Consider the following 17,232-nt stretch of genomic DNA (forward strand, 5'->3'; position numbering starts at 1 on the left):
TGACAATGACAGCACATCTTGCTACTCCTTCCAAGGAGCAGTGGAATTTAACCCTTAACCCTAATTATTCCCCATTGTGTCAGTAAATTGCACATTTCTTTCTTATAAACCTAGCATGCTTTATACACCTAGCATGCTTTATACCTTCTCATTTTATCCCTGACTCCATTGCAAAGTTCTCCTTACAGCTTAGGAGAACTGCAGCACAATCTAGGAACAAATGCATACACACTCAGTCCCATGTCCTGCAAGCAATGACAGACACCTCTGTATCAAACACCGCCCTGAATGCAGTGACGTCACTGTCCAAGGAAGGAAAGGAGTCCAGGGGAGAAGTGCAGAGTCTGACAGATCTCTGCTCAGGCTGCACTGCTTTGCTGCCTGAGGAGAAGGAGAATCTGGGCTTCTCTGGCTCCTGTCCCAGAGGATTTCCCCAGCTCAGATAATCCTCTTCACGCTATGGCTACTGCGCAGTGATGTGGGCAGTAAGTGTCTCTGTATGACCCACATGAACGAGTTTATTTTTTCAATATTCTTGTGCCAGTAGCTTTGCCTCACCCATCACTCTAACCAAACCTGTGAGTTACTATTCATGTTGGGTGATCTCCCAGATCTCCTTCCTCATGAAAATCTTATGGCAAGCACAGTTAAAGAAATAAATATTCACAGAGTTTTGCTATAACTCTGCTTATACCCATCTCCACTTTCACCAACAATGGTTGCAATCTGCTGCTTATTTCTAGAGTTTTGACTGACTCACTGAATGTTTTTCTGAAAGGCATGTAAAAGCACAAGTATGAAGCAAAACTTTCATAAAGAGGGTTTAAAATATAATCTCTCCTCTTTATCAAGGACTTTAAAAAAATCTAACAGTTCTCCATCATACATTCAATTACTTTATAAAGAGCTATTGTAGAATGAGCATTATCATGACCACAACCATTCTGAGTCAGAAGCTGAAGTTTGCATTTGCTTTAATGAATAAAAAGACGAAGGAACTACGGGAATCTGTCATCATAATAAAAGGAAATATACGTTTCTTTGCAAGGTCATAACTAGATAAAGTCATCATCAGTGCAAACTGTAATACTGGAAGATTTCCTTTCATATTTTATCTGAGGAAGACTATAGAAAATGAAATAAAGTTTCTTAACTTTCTTCATAGTATCTCTAAAGCTTTTCATTTTGGAGATGACCCATTAACCAACAGATGTACCACCATGCATTTTGAGGTGAAAACTAGGCAGGTGTGATGAACAAAACTATAAACACCATTCAAAAAGCCTAAGGTTTAGGAATCCCATATCTATTAGAATAACCACTTTCTTTCATGAGTTCAATGGCAATACTCTATGTAGTATTTGAAAGACAGATTAATTGTGTATGGACCAAGGGAGATGTCTTTGACATAAGCTTTCAAACGCATAGGCTATATTTTTATTTCTTAAGCAATTCCTAATGGTTATCTCCCGTACTCTAATGTAGTGTTCAGTGTCATAGGCTAGGAAAGTACTTTCTTACTCTACAAATCACAGAAAAAAACTGTCTGTGATTTAAATATGACAGTCAGAAGATACTTCTTGAAATGTCCAAGCTAATTACAGAAGGGCTATTGTTTCCTGACTGTGGATACAGGACACTTAGATATTTCATTTGTTCCTTGAGGAGGAGACTTTCTTACCAAAATTCTCTAAAAAATGAGGAACACTTTTTAACAGATAATTTTAGTGGCACATATTGTTTCTCATAGTAGAAAAAAAAAAAAAAACAAAACAATGACAACACCTCAAGAGCTGACATCACATGGGTGAATTTTTAACTTTAAATTAATATTACTCACATATTATGGAATTTACCCTCCATAAACTAAGACTAAGCTAAACTAAGCATAAGCTAAGATAAAAACAAGCCAGCAAATAAATCAGCACTACACATAAACCACACATAGATCATCACTGTTCCTTGTACTATCCAAAAGATCAGAATAGCCCCTAAACTCCCTCACTTTATTCAAAGAGAATATTAAAATTCAGCTAACATACTCAAAATGGATGTCCATGAGCAATTCAGCTAACAAAGGACTTTTCCAAGAGTATATCAAATCAGATAACCTATTGCTATGCTAAATACTCCTTTTTTTGCTTCTCTCTGTAACTAAGAAGCAAATTTATTTTCTAGATTTATTAGACTTTCTTTCCTTCTTTTTTTTGGAGATGCTGTTATATTTTGCATTCGTACTACAATTGAATTTTTCTTTAGATTGAAATCAATTCTTGACTACTTTAATAATACTCTGAAACAAGACAGGAACTAACGAATATTTTTTTAAATGTTCTGCAACAAAATTATATCTATGGAAGATCCCAATTTAAATTTGAGGCATTTTATTTATTTATTTACTTAGTATGTTACATTTTTTTCTACTAACTTTTATTTGTGTATCTTTCATTCTTTTTTATAATATAGTGTCTAAAAGAAAAGACTGTCAGGTAGGAAACTACCATGAAACTTACTGTGCCTTCAAACCTTCATGATGTTTTTTCTGATGCATGTTAAACAATTGCAGGTAAAACGTCAAGTAAAATAAATAATAAATAAATCTAAACAATGTGTAAAAATAGTTGGGTTGATGTACTCATAATCAGAAAGTACTAAGCATTTATGAGTGATGTATTATGTAATAGGTAGCTCTGCATGGGAAATTCCTCTATGATTTACAAATGCAGTTCAAGGTTGATGATTTCATCAATTTCCCCTCTCCATAATGATTCCTCTACACATTTGTGAAGCAGCAGATCATCACCCTAATTGTCCTAACATCTCATCAGATTTAATGCTAAATTCATAATAATGATGAATCCTTTCAGCCACCAGATCACTGGCTCTGTCTTTAGCTCAATCACTGGCAGTCCCAACATCTGGCATATTCAGGCTATATGAAACACAGTGACCTTCTCCTGGAAAATAACTTCCTAATGATCTGGGTGCCAACGTGTGCCAAGGCATCAGTGGATAGAAAATTTGCTTATTTTGACTGTTCATAAGTCTTAGGAGATGAATACAAACCAGCTGTTACTGCATTTCTTTGAATTTCTATTTGCAACACTGGGTTTTGATGAAAATTAGTCCAATTTCTCTAAAGAACAACAAATCTCTATTTTCTTTTGTTTCAGAATAAGAATCACTTTCAGCCAAATACTGTGTTAAATACAGTGGGCCAGAAAACAAATCACTGGAGAAAAATATGGGGGTGGAGAGGGGCACAACACAGGAAAGTGGCTATGGGTTGTTGGGTTTGGTGTTTCTCTGAGAAGGTGGTGTGAAGTTTTTTGGAGGGGGTGGAGAGATGTCTTTTATTAACTTTTAAATACACTTGATGTATTTATATTCTATGTTAAATTTTATAGTTTCTTACAGTGTTGGAAATGGAAGAGTATAAAGAAGTATTTAGAAGAGATGTAAAGTATAAAAATTAGAAAATTAGGCAAAAGCTGAGATAAGCACAAAAGAAAAAAGGAAAGATAAAAACCTCACATTGAATATGGATATTAAGGTAGGAAAGATTCAGGCTGAAAAACTAGGATTCACTGACAAAAGGTCAACAGCTAAGTTTTAAATTGTCAAATCAAGGTAAATTCCCACTTAGTGAAAATCCAGCTTGGATTCCTCTGCCTGAAGAACAGAGCAAAATGACAGTAACTATCATTGAAGCATAACACATCCTGAACTTCTTTCTAATTGATTAACACCCAGAACTATGCAAAAAGGAGAGAGAGCTTGTTCATTCTGGTCTGCTTAGATGTAGAGCAGCAAGTTCTCTGACAGATCTGCTGACATCTGATGATTTCTCTCTCTCCAGGAGAATACAGGGCTTTACATACAGAAAAAGCTGGGAAGAGGGAAACCTGATAGTGACTCCACATAACTCCCTCCTCCTTGAAACTCCCTGGGCACAGGAGCATTTCACAGCACTTGCAAGCAGCTTCCAGCAAAGATGAGAGAGTCTGCAGTAACACTTGCAGTATGTTCTGTCTGCAGCATAATATTTGCCTTCAGGGAGGATTTTTAGAGTCTGTAGAAGCCTAGTAAGAATTTAGGCTTTTGTGCAGGAAAGCACTTGAGTTCATACTAACTCTTACTGAATTCAGCAGTTCTTAAACTTGTGCTGAGCCTTTAATGAGCTGGGTGGTATTCAGACTGTGCTAAAATGTGGTTGAAGTACATCAATGAAACAAGGCTTCAATTGTTGAAAATTATTTTGTTTAGTTTGGGGGTCCTCTGCATGCAAGTAGTTTGCAAGCTCTGGAAATAGACACTGCAATAATTAATCCTATATATACTCAAGAAATGCCAACAATCTTTCAAATATATTTGCTCTGAATATTAAAGGATTTCATAGCAACAGATTCAAAAATAAATGTACCTGAATTATTTATTTCTATTATTAACTTATTTATAAGCCATGGGAGTCACCTACCCAAGCAATAAGCATTCTCTGTGTAAATAATTTACATTTTAGAAATTGTTACAAAATGTGTGATGACTTGTTTATGCAAAACCTGATGGGGGATCATTGTTAGAATGGCATAAATGAAAGCCATTACCTGCACAGGAAAATCAGCTGCTTTGCAAAGTTCATATACTGACAAGCTAGAAAAAGTTCAAATATTAATGTTCCCATAACAAAAAAAGAACACTTTTTGTTTATGAACTTGTCTGCATGTGTGCAAAAGCGCACATACGTGACTATAAATAAACACATCTCTTTATTTATAACTGTGCAAGAGGTTGATTTGCCTATTAGTACATTTGACATGACTGATACTCGGAATCAATGTTAATATTGTTCTCCTTGATACAAAACTCACTTGGATATTGAATCTCTTGCCTGCTTTTTCACTTTAATTTTCAAAATATCTTTCTCCAGAATCCCTTCAGGATATTCCCCTGAACCTCCTCTTTAAATGTGTGAAGAACTTCAAAGATTTGTTAGTAATTTATGGATAGCATGATGGACTGGGGTCAGTTCACAACTGATTTCCCAAGGCAAAAAAATTAGATGGAAAAGACTATATAAAATGCTTCCTTGCTCAAAAGTTCACACATGGCTCTGCATGCCTTGTTCTTGCAGGCAGTCCCCTTTGAACCCAGACCTCTTGCTGCCTTGAGATTTTCATAGTTGTTCACACCAAGGTGGATAAATGTCAAAGATGCCAGACCTTTAACCTAGCAGCAATTTATCACATGGGGTTCACTGAGCCTCTCATCAGACATGGTTCAGTGGAGATGGTTTGCAGTTCTAATCAAATACAATTATATTCAGATACAATATAACCAGACAATGCCAGAGCAAAGCTAACTGGCCAGCTGCCTGTGCAGCTTACTTCCTGAAGCATTCCTCACTGTTTAGGTGCAGGGTGGTGCAGTAGCTGATGCACCACAGGGAGTGCCCTGATGGAGCCATCCATCCACCCCACATGTCAACCACTTGATCTCATCTGGCAAAGCACAGGACAGACCACTGAGGGAACATCACAGAACAGTCTCCTCAGCAAAGGCTCCTGTTGTTGTCCAAGGTGAGTGCAGAACAGGCTCGTGGGCACAGTGGATTCAGGCTGTCCATAAAGACAGTGCAGTTCAGTCTCCCTAATGTTCCCATTTGCCCATCACTGCTGGAGCCAGCCATCTCAGGCAAGTGTAGGTTTTGCCCATGCATATCTAATGACATCAAGATTTTCTTGGGTTAAATGTTCCACTTTTGCACTTCAAAACCCAAACCCAGGTTTTTGGTTAGCATACTTGTGGAGCAAACTTGATATAGAATGCCATGTCTGGTTCATTTGACTCAAATGTAGGATATAGGAATACTTGTCCCTGCCATCACTTTTGTCTACCAAAAAAAAAAAAAAAATCTTTTGTGCTATACAAAAATATTAATGAAACTTTTAATTACATTTCTAAACCTATATCATGTACCTAAATCTGCCTGACAGAGCTGAAAATCAGGCCACCTATTTAAAGTGTAAAATAAATTATTCAGAGAGAACATCTGCAAAATTATAACCTATTTCTTCTTTCCTATCTTCTGTTTTTAAGTATTCCTCCCACCGCCATTTTGACTTCTTTTCTCTTTATGTTTTTCAGCCAGTATTAATAGCAAATAATTACACCATACACTTATACTAAAATAATAAAAAATTGTTGATATCAATTATATATAAAATATGTGCTCCAGGTTAAGAAATATATTTTCATTTCTACATTGGTCCACACAAGTCAGTGAATTGGCTAAGTAAAATGAAGGAAATTAAAAATATAGGCAAAGAAGTGTGTATGTGCATACACAGCAGCCATTGTCAACCTGAAAGTTGGTACAAAGGTTCAGACTATGTCCAGAAGTACATCTTGTTACCAGTAATTTTCTTAACTTATCAAGATGATCATAAATGCTGATCATATTTTTAAATGTAAATTACGCCTACGTCCAAATAGTGATTTAATGACATAAAACTCAGTATTAATGCTGTAATTACTTCTTTCACTGTGTGCTGATAGGCAGATATTCATCAGCGGATGCTCATAGCATCATGTCAGCTTCTCATGCCATAAAAGAAGCTATGAAAATACCAATGTATAAAAGAACCTAAAAGAGAGATTTATTAAAACTCATCTATAATTTTCATGGCTTTTCTGAGCTTGTGACCTATCCTCTTACATTAACACAGTTGCCTCTGATCAGTATTGCTTTTAATTGAAAGTGTCTCCAGCTTATTATTCTAAAGAGATATTTGTGAGGACTGCAGAATGGGAAGCACAATTAGAAAACAGCTGCTGTTTAGCATTTGCCATAAAACTTCAAGATTCCTGGTAGGTGTTCTTTAGAAAAAAGTCAATTAGTAATTTAGAGCAGAACAGAACTCATCACAATTTCTGTTCTCAGTAGCACCAGGGGACTTCTCTTTGATTAGAATACTTGCGGTTGGGACTTCCTTTGTATCCTTCATAATGGAGTTTACGTTGTAAAGACTTGCTTTTTTTTTTTTGAACACTACAAAACTCAGAGCACTGATAGACAGCTCTGTCTCTCATCTTTATCTCAAAGGACACAGATAAAGTCTGTTGTCAAATTAGTCAGTAAGGATGGAGGATAATCCCTAGCAGAGAGGCTGTTAGGCAGATCAAAGATGAAAGTGTCTAAACACAGGGCTCACCTAAGTGATTAATTGTGTTCATGCAGAAGTGCTGAACCACTAGCACAGTCCCGCCATTCTAGGATATTGATCTCCAGGAAACAAACTATATCCTATCTGGCAATTGCCCAGAGATTACTTCTTAATATCTCAGCTAGGTATCCAGGGGAGCAGAAAAGCACAGGGAGTACACAAGGAATTATATCTCCAGCCACTGCAAACAGCAGCCCCGGTGGCTCCACCAGTGTCAAATTCAATCAGATTACAAAACAGTTGTCACTTGCATTCAGGTGGGATGTAGCTAAAGACATTTACCATTCCCCATGTACTGCTTCTGCTTGGCCAGGAGGAATCTAAGAGTAAAATTCTCTGATTACTCACCACTGTTGAGCAGCAGAGTATGACAATGTGGAATTAAAAATGCACTGCCAGAAATCTGACATTAATAAACAAGAGGATCAGATTTGTAGGCAAAAGATACTAGGCACACTGATCTCTACATAAGAGGCTGATAGAAAACAATACTGCTTGCAAATATTATTAAATCAAGCATATTATACTAATCAGTTAAAAGGGCTGCTTTAGTACATTCACAGACGAAGCTTTTAATTTGCAATGATAGGAGTACAGTCAAAGACACTGACCTAATTTTGGCCTGCTCCAAACAAAGCTTTGTTCAGTTAAGTACCAAGATTTGACACATACCTAGCATGCATTAAAGCAGTTGACAGCATGCACTCTTATTCAGAATACTTGTAACATCACACAGCAAAGTGTTTAAAGATACTTGAATTCACAACAGTTGGTTGCACCAAACTATGACTGACTGCAAACTATGACTGACTGCAAACTATGATCTAAATCTTCCCATGGTTTCCCATTGCAGCTTTACATTCAAGCTGATGATGATCAACAATGCAGGCTAGGACAGGGGCACACTGCAATGGTCAGAGGGCCCTCACCTAAGGGCCCTACACTTAAGGACATGAGGTGCAGAGGAGACTCACCACTGCTCTGCTGCTTGTCCCACGTACTGGACACAGTGAGGATGGCTTTGCCAGAGCCTGTAAAAGAAATGGCCGTGCTCAGCACTGTGGATAGACATCAGGCTATTCAGAGAACATCTGACACACCCTAGTTCTTCCACCATTGATTATAAAGCCTTTATATCTCTGGAATAACTTCTGGAAGGGAAGAGAGGAGTCATTCTAAGCTAGCTCCTTATCTTTGTCTTGGCAAAGACAGTAGAGGTTTGTTTTTAGGGCTTGGTCATCTTCTTTGAGACACACAGTGTCCCACTGAGCTTATTTCAATATTTCCTGTTAAACACATACAGGAGGCTACAAGAGAACACCATGAACTGACACGCTGTGCAATCAAATAACAGCTTCAATGCAATACAGAGGGTTTCTCTCCCAGAAGTTGTGTTACAGAGCATCTGACATGAATTTTTATTTGCCTTTTTTTTTTTAATAGAGAGGATGCTGAATTAATGATTTGCTGTTAAATGTTTGGAGGCTGCTAGCAGAGCTACTTCACTTGCAAATAAACTAATTTCTTTACATACTTAAAAATTGTAAAGGATAAGGAATATCATATAGGTGTTTAATTTACTAGCTGAGCAAGACACATTCAGGTAGAAATGTAACTAAAAAAGATGTCTAAATAGTAATGTTGCTCTCTTATTTATTTACTCAGCACTTACTGTCATTGCCTGTGATTTAATTTGCAATGATATTAATGAGGCATATATAAAAAATTACCAGCAGCTCTTCAGGAGATTGCTTAATATGAATTGATAATGTAAGGATTTAGTAATATCTGTCCACAGTTTTGTTAGGGCACACTGAACCATGCACATTTTCATTCATTTCTAGTCAGAAGTTCCCACCCGTGTGAAACTTTCAAAATGCTTAAATAGCAATAATAAGGCATCAATACAGCCTTAATCTAATTGAGGGGATGAGACAGCTCTCCAGTTTGGCAGCTGCTGCTGGAGTAGAAGAATTTGGTTATCTTATATTCAGCAATTCATCTTGTATCAGAATTTTTTCTGTTATGTTTCCATAAGCTTTGCTAAAAAAAATTGAAACAAAAATCAAGAGTTATCAGCTGAATAAAGTACCATTTTAACACTCTGAGAAACTGTGTATGAAGTGCTAGTAAGGTATCTTTATAAAATAATGCTACCAAAGTCACTTTATGTACTGCTGCATAAGAATGTAACATTTTGAAAATATTTCTATGTCACAGCACGATGTTATTTCATGAGACTCAACTCCTGCAGACTAAAAAGAACCATGTTAACATCAGAAATGCATGCATGTGGATTTTAGGAAAACAAGCTTGATTTTTGATTTTCTCAGATTTTGGTTGCTTTCGAATACCCCCATTGCATTTTCCTCATCCAAGATATAAATTTGCTTGTGAAGAAAATCAAAAGCCATATTAGAAGTGTAAATAGAGTAACTACATTTTCAGCTGCTTCAGCACTTTCTGTACTTTTTATGTGCATTGCTTTGTTTCCATGGTTGAAGAAGGGGAACATTGCAGGAAAAATTCTAGCTTTTAATGAAAAGCATCTACATTATGAAGAAAACTCAACAGGACTTCATCCTGATGAGATGTAATTTCTTCCTTTGTCCTAGCTTCTGGACCTATTTAATATGCAAATGCTGGAACAAGCTGAAAATATCTTCAGGTAGAAACAGCCACCACAAAAACAATCCAGCAAGATCTAGAACCATAAGGAACCAGCATGAGTCTGAATGACACCTTTGGAGTGTAACATGCTGTAAATTTAGTCCCAGTCACGTAGCATGGTAAATACAAATAAATACTAGATACATTATGCCAAAAAGTGTGTTTTGTTTCTTTCAAAAAAAAAAAAAAAGGCATTATAGAGAATGCCTTTATAGAACAGATAATTTCAACAACTTAATGCAGCACTGCCAGAAATTAAATTTCCACTGATTAAGAGGGTTTTATGGAGGCATAACCACAGAAAGATGGAATTGAATGAGCTCTATTCATAAATACTGTCAGACTGTCAGGACTGACAATCATTTCAAGACTGCTGGCAAATTAAAATACCACTACTCATACAGATAACTATATTCTAGTTAAGTCTTTATGACTCTCACTCAACCCTCTTTCACACATAAAATTGTCAGACTCTTGAATTTCTGTTCTGCTTAAAATCCTTTTTTCTTATTTCTGTTATAAATAATATCTATTTCAGTTTTTGTTTGAATTTTCTTGACAGGTAGGGCAGGGAGAAATTGTGAAGGTTTTCTTTGCAATAATGGGAAAATCTTAATAAACTTTCACCCATCTGAATAGGAAAAAAAAAAAAAGAACTCCGACAGAACTTTGACTATTTCCCATTGCAATTCTTTCAAGTGGTTAATAACAGGTTTATCTCTTTCTTGTTTAAAATCAATGCTTAAAGGAATCTTCTCCAAGAAACTATCCAGAAGTACAAGAAGGCCTTTGGTTTGGAAAACATGTTATGTTACATAATATGATTTATACTATGAAATATCTGGGTCATATGCAGAGAAAGTTTTTTCTAATAATAGCTCTAGCAAATTGGGTAGTTCTACTCTAAAATACTATTTGTTTCACATCATTTTTCGTCATCTATATGATGTGTATAACAGCTGCTTGGTTTTTGTCATTTTCAGACTTTGCTTCTGCATACTGATCTTTGATACTAAGTATTGTAAAATAGTACTCTGTAAGTTAATTGCATCAATATTAAAACAAGTAAGACATTACAAACTATATTTATCACTTCTTTATGAGCTATGACCTGCCAGGGAAGCTCACTCAGCATTGATTGGTGTCCTCCTTACTTCTGAATATGCTGCTAAGCACACTTCTATTTACTTGACCTTACGGAGTTATGTTAATTACTTCTTAATCACCTGTGAAACTCTTTTTCTTAATGTATCATATAACAATGCCATTAAAGCAGATGTACACTCTCTTTCAGTTAAAAAGCCCAAGTTGAAGGTATGGGTTTTCAAGCAGGATCTATAATCCATCATTTCACAAAAAAAAGGCTCTCAGAAAAAACTCACATTATATTTTTCCTGAATACAAAATGCAAGAAGATGTAGACATTATTTTTTTTTAGCTTCTTGGTCCAACATAATGGAATCCTCTGAAGTAAAAAAATCTTCTACTAACATTGCTGTTCAACTTGCTGCACAAGAACGACAGGGTTTGAATGGTCTGTAACCATTAATTGCCTCAGCACCTTGCTCTGAAAGATTACCACAGACAGAGGATTTTAATTTGGGAATTTAGATTACTGAACCAGCACCTTTCCCATATTCACATGGGTTACGCTGGCTCCTCTTGTCAAGGAAGAAGTGGGAATTCCTGGCTTCTCTTCCCTTTTCCCTTGGGCACAGTACCCCTAGGAATGCACACCAAGCTCCATTGCTGCAAATCACCTGCTTTATGGGAACACAAAAAGGATCAAACAGCTTGCAATTAAAAAAAAACCTAGAAGCTATGTACAATAATCAGCTCTTTGAAGCGCTTGAATTTATATGAAAAATGCATGGAGAACAAATTGAGAGTGAATGTGTGCAAAGGAATCGCTTCCTAAATTAAAACGTGATCTTTGAATTATCCCAAGATGACTATGATTTTAATTTGTTTTGTCATCTCTTTCTTTGGATTCTATGGCTGTGAAAGTGGAATGATGTAATTCTTCCATAATTTGGTTATTTAGCATCAGCATCTGACAGTGTCATTGACTGCGGCATCAGGGTCCAGGTAAGAAGGCAAGTAGTAATAAAAACTTGGGTTTACTGCATCTTAAATGTAAAAAAAAATTGGGAGAGGGTTGCAAACATGCAGTTTAGGAAGAATTGTGGCCCCATCAACAACAAGGGCAAAAAGCTTCACTGTTTATGCAGGTATGTGGTTAGTCATTATTAATTTTTACCCTACATGGATATAAGGAGAGTAATGACTTTCTGCAACAGATCACCATCCTCCAGATATTTGTACATCCATCTCGGCTTTGGTTTAGGCTTTTATAAAAATATGAAGGTGTCAAGGTATTCTAATATTCTAGAAGTAAACAGAAAAGTAAACGTATTTTCAAAAAGGTCAATCAATCATTTACTGTAAGTTTTATGCTCAAATGCTGCATGTAACTCTCTTGGCAAAGTTTCAGAAGATCCTTAAGACTCCTTTATGTCATGCCTAAACTTCAGAGTAAAAACCAAAGATCCTTAAGACTCCTTTATGTCATGCCTAAACTTCAGAGTAAAAACCAAAGATCCTTAAGACTCCTTTATGTCATGCCTAAACTTCAGAGTAAAAACCAATGTGCTTGTTGCTGGGACTCTTTTTGACCCTTAACTTTATATTTTTTAAGTTATGTGAAAGAAGAGAGGAAATTTGTTAATATGCAAGGCTTGGGAAGCTGAATAGAAGTACCCTATGAGTATATCCCCAGGTGCAGGCAATTCATGCTTGAAGGCAAGGTAACTATTTTTGGTAGTTTCTTGGAAGTTCCATCTCACAAATGCATTCAGAATACAAAGACCAAGTAGTCAATAAGATAAAAGCACTGCTGCCTTTGGCTGTTTGGAGGCCACAAACACTACAAGAGCCCACTTCAGAAGCCAAGTACTTATCTAAAACAATAAAAAAATGTCATAAACAAAGCAGTCCTTGAAGAGACAGAAGAGCTTTGTGTTCAGATGTTGAGAGAAAACATGAAAATTTAGCCCTGGATTTTTCTCTCCTGAGAGCTGAATCTCCAATGTTTTGCTGGAGTTCATACAATGAACAAATAAATATAAGTTTTGCTACACTTGAGTAAGTAATGTTGCAAAGCTGAGATAGGAAAATAAGGGCTGAAAGGAGCAGATTATTAAAAAGCTGAAATTTCTGTTCAGCTTGCATTTTCCACATCTGTTGTCTCCTTCTTATTCCCCAGCTTAAATATAGTGAAAAGTTGCTCAGATGAGCAGGCAAGAATTACTTAGACACACAGCATAGATTAAAATGGCAAACTGCCACAGTCTGTAGCACGGAGGCACAGTACTGTAATCCTACAAGGCCTAAACTGAATCCAATTTAGGTTTATAGGATAACACAGCTGAGGAGAAGGGGTGAAACCAAAGTACTTTTGTCCACTCAGCTCAAGTGTAGTGCCAAGAGATAGGAGTTGTTTCCCCTAGGATCAAAGGTCTGGCCTTTGTACAAAGCTCACCCATGCAGAAACCTCTTGAGAGGCAAATCCTGGCACACTGATGAAAGGCTTGACGTCTTTTATTTTACTTCTGCTAACACTGGACCTCACCTCCTCACTCCCCCAACTTCAGGAGAGCCAGGATAGATATGAAAGAGCATGGTTTTTATCCTGATGCTATTAAAAGAGCCAAGCTGGCCAACTCTTGCCCATCTAGCTGGAATTGTTACCACAGAGGGTCATTCTTCAAATCACTATCTTCTAGGCCAGCTTACATGAGGGCTAATAAAAGAATACTTAATGGATATCTAAGAAAGGACAGAGCTCACTCCCTTCTTTCCTGCCTAACAGGAGGAGGGCAGCAATGTCTCAATAGTTCTGAGGACAAAATACATTCATTTTAGTGATAACTCAAACACCAACACACCCAAAAATCCTACTGCATACTCATAGATGCACTGAAAGAGAGAGATTGCCATATTATGAAGGTTGGCGCAATCTTTTTTCACATATTTCACTGCTGCAAATAAAGGACTACTAAAAAAGGCGTACAAGAGAGCTGTGTGTGAGGCTACAATGTTTGATAAAGACTAGGTTGCTGAAACTAAAATTGTCTTATAGAAGACCTGGGAAACCTTGCAATGACACTGAGTGATGTGAGTGAACAGATCTAGAATGTAGAAAGTGTTGGTAGAGAAAGCAATGTTAAGAATTGTTAGCCACTATTTAGACACTACTGAGGATGGAAAATTCCTTAAAGAAGTGTTTATTTTTTCCACAATAAATGTCATCTCCTAAGAGAATGAAGTGTCTGATGCTTCATGGGAAACCTCTCTCTGGAATAATTTTGTTCAGACTGATAAATCTCATGCAATTGATCCTCTACACATACAGGATGTATTGCAAACATCAATAACCTGCTGCTTGGCAATAGTACTAGATGTGTGAAATCTGGATTTGAGGTTTTAATTCTCAAAGACAAAGCCAGTGGACTGCACAATTTTGCTTCTTAAGTGAATACCTAAGTAACAGATTTCTGAATAAAATGATATATATTCTTGCTCAGTACAAGTCTGATCCAGTCCAAACCTGGTCTTAAGCATGTTTGAGTATTACCTGGCACTTAGGCATAAGCCATGGCATTACAATCACTTTGGATTTGGTTTATGCTGCATATTAGCAGGGGTAATCTGGTGTTTGAGAGCAGATGATGGGGCAATTTTGGATTTCCATACAGGCTAAATTTTCTGAAACAACAATCTTTTTAAAGGGTTTTCTCTTTTTTTTTTACATTTTTTAAAATTCATTACCTCAGTCTGCTTCTTACTTCTATTTCAAGAAACCCTTCATCATTTGTGATGGACTTAACACCTCTGTCCTCTCTCTGAGGAATGTCTTCCTCTCAAAAGTTTTGCAGTCAATGGATTAGGGTCATTAGCTTCTTTCTTTAAGTTTCCTTTGGGGTTTTATTTTCAGTTGTTTGTTTGGGTTTTTTTGGTCAGAATCAAACTAATGACAAATATTTCTCCTTCCAGTTCCTGTGGCTTCACTGAAATGTCTGAAATTTAATTTTCCTTGCTTGCCATAGTAAACAAATTAGTTGGTTGAAGCATAGCACATGGAAGTTTTATATTCTCTCTGAGAATAACAGTCCATTCATTTAGACCAGTAGGAACTAAAAGGCTCATCACTAGCCTCATTTTCAGGACGCATCTCAAGGCAATAGGGACCAGTGCAGTCACCAGGGCTCTAGGTTATGGCTTCCCAACTTCAACCCAAGGGACTTGATGCTACAGGCAGGCATAAGAGAAACTTTTGCAGAAATGACTTTTGGCCAGATAATCCCTGAGAGTTGTCTAACTTCTTTCTCCTTTGCATCCCTTCAGTGGTCATCATGATAGTTCTCTGACTTCTACTTAGACTAGACAAAATAGTTTAACTGCTGTTAATATTAAAAGCTGTTCAATGGCCTGGCAATCTGCATGCTGAGAATACAATATGGAATCAGCAGGGCAGATATGTTTGATATGCAAATGTATGTATATATGTAAATACTCCACCACAGCTCAAGATGCATCTCTGCCTTTTTCAAGAAGCACCTCATTCCCATACAAAAGGCAGTCTGCTGGAGTTCTGATTGTACTTGTTACAGATATTATCCCATCTCACAGGCATAATGATACCGGATTCACGGCATGCAAAATCTATGCCTGCAAAAGCACATCTGATCAAACTAAAGTGGAATGTCTGCTTAGCATTGTCTCTAACATGAAACTGCAGACTAGGACCGGTTGAAAAAATATTATCATTAACTTATCTTTGCTTATCACTTCACCCGCCCCCCAGACTGTCTGTATTGAGGCAAATGAGAGACCCAATCTGTATGGTGTTTAGAGTCCAGAGTACAAGTCTGATGAAGAGGAGTTGAGGTAGCTGGGGCTGTTTAGTCTGAAGAGAAGGAGCCTGAAGGTACCCCTTATTGCCACTTGGAATGTGATCATAATGAAATGGCTGTTGTCTCTTTTCCAGGTACCTGTGGACATTCAAATTCTCTGAAAAAATTCCTTCGCCCAGGATTTTTCTTCTGGGAAGCTGAGAAGCCTCAGAGAAAAGAAAAACAATTCTTACCTCATTTGTTTCTCCTGTGTTTTGCTCACGTGGAATGTGTTTGGAGATTGTTTACCCACAGGTGATTGTTTCATTGGATTCTGGTGTGAGTAGTTTTGACTCATTGGCCAATCAGCACCAAGCTGTGTCGAGACTCTGGAAAGAGTCACAAGTTTTCATTATTATATTTTTAGCATTGAGTAAGTATCCTTTCTGTATTCTTTAATATAGTTCTGTATTCTTTAATATAATACAATATCATAAAGTAATAAATTGTTATTTTATTATTATAAAATAATAAATTATTATTATAAAAGTAAATTATTATTATTATTATTATTATTATTATTATTATTATTATTATTATTATTATTATTATTATTATTATTATAAGACATGCCTTAATTATTATGTTCTGAGAACATGGAGTCAGATTCATCATCCCTGCCTTAGTCAGGGCATTCCCTGCAAATACAATAGGTACCAAGTGATACGATGAGAGGAAACAGCCTCCAGTTTCACAAGGAGAGGTTTGGAGTGCATATTAGGAAAATTCACTTTGCCAAAAGGGCTTTCAAGCACTGGAACAGGCTGCTTAGGGAAGTGGTTGAGTCACCATCCCTTGAGGTGTTTAAAAGACCTGCAGATACAGGTCTTATCAACATGGCTTAGTAGTGGGCTTGGCAGTGCTGGGTTAATGGTTGGATTTGTTGATCTTAAGGGTCTTTTCCAACCTAGGTGATTCTGTGAGTGTATATATTCCTCGAGGATCTTGAACAGCACAGATATGGGCATCACAAATACATGCTTCTCCCTGAACTCCAGCACTATAGAAAACACATGTGTGGACTTAGTCAATGTGCACATGAAAACCTCAGCTATTCCACTGCTATTTCAGAGAAAAGAACCACAGAAGAACTTAGGACAGATCTCTAGAGGATGTAAACTGAGCAACTCAGCACTTAATCAGTCTGCCTAGGATCCTACCAGGTAAAATCTTGTCCACAGCGTCTTTGGCAGTGTGTTTCAGGGCTTGGCCCTCCCGTGGTTCTCAGCACCTCTGAGAAATTACGTTCTTTGCTACAAAGACTGAGAAATAAATACATGAAGAATAAGTGGGGACTTCATCTGTGCATACAGCTAATTTGATCTCAGCCACAATATGGCTGCAACATTATACATTATATATTATGCCTAAAGTAGTTACAATAA

Source organism: Agelaius tricolor, unplaced genomic scaffold (genome assembly GCF_023055355.1).
Source record: "Agelaius tricolor isolate 1412-34295 unplaced genomic scaffold, bAgeTri1.0.p SCAF_8, whole genome shotgun sequence".
Classification (NCBI taxonomy): domain Eukaryota; kingdom Metazoa; phylum Chordata; class Aves; order Passeriformes; family Icteridae; genus Agelaius; species Agelaius tricolor.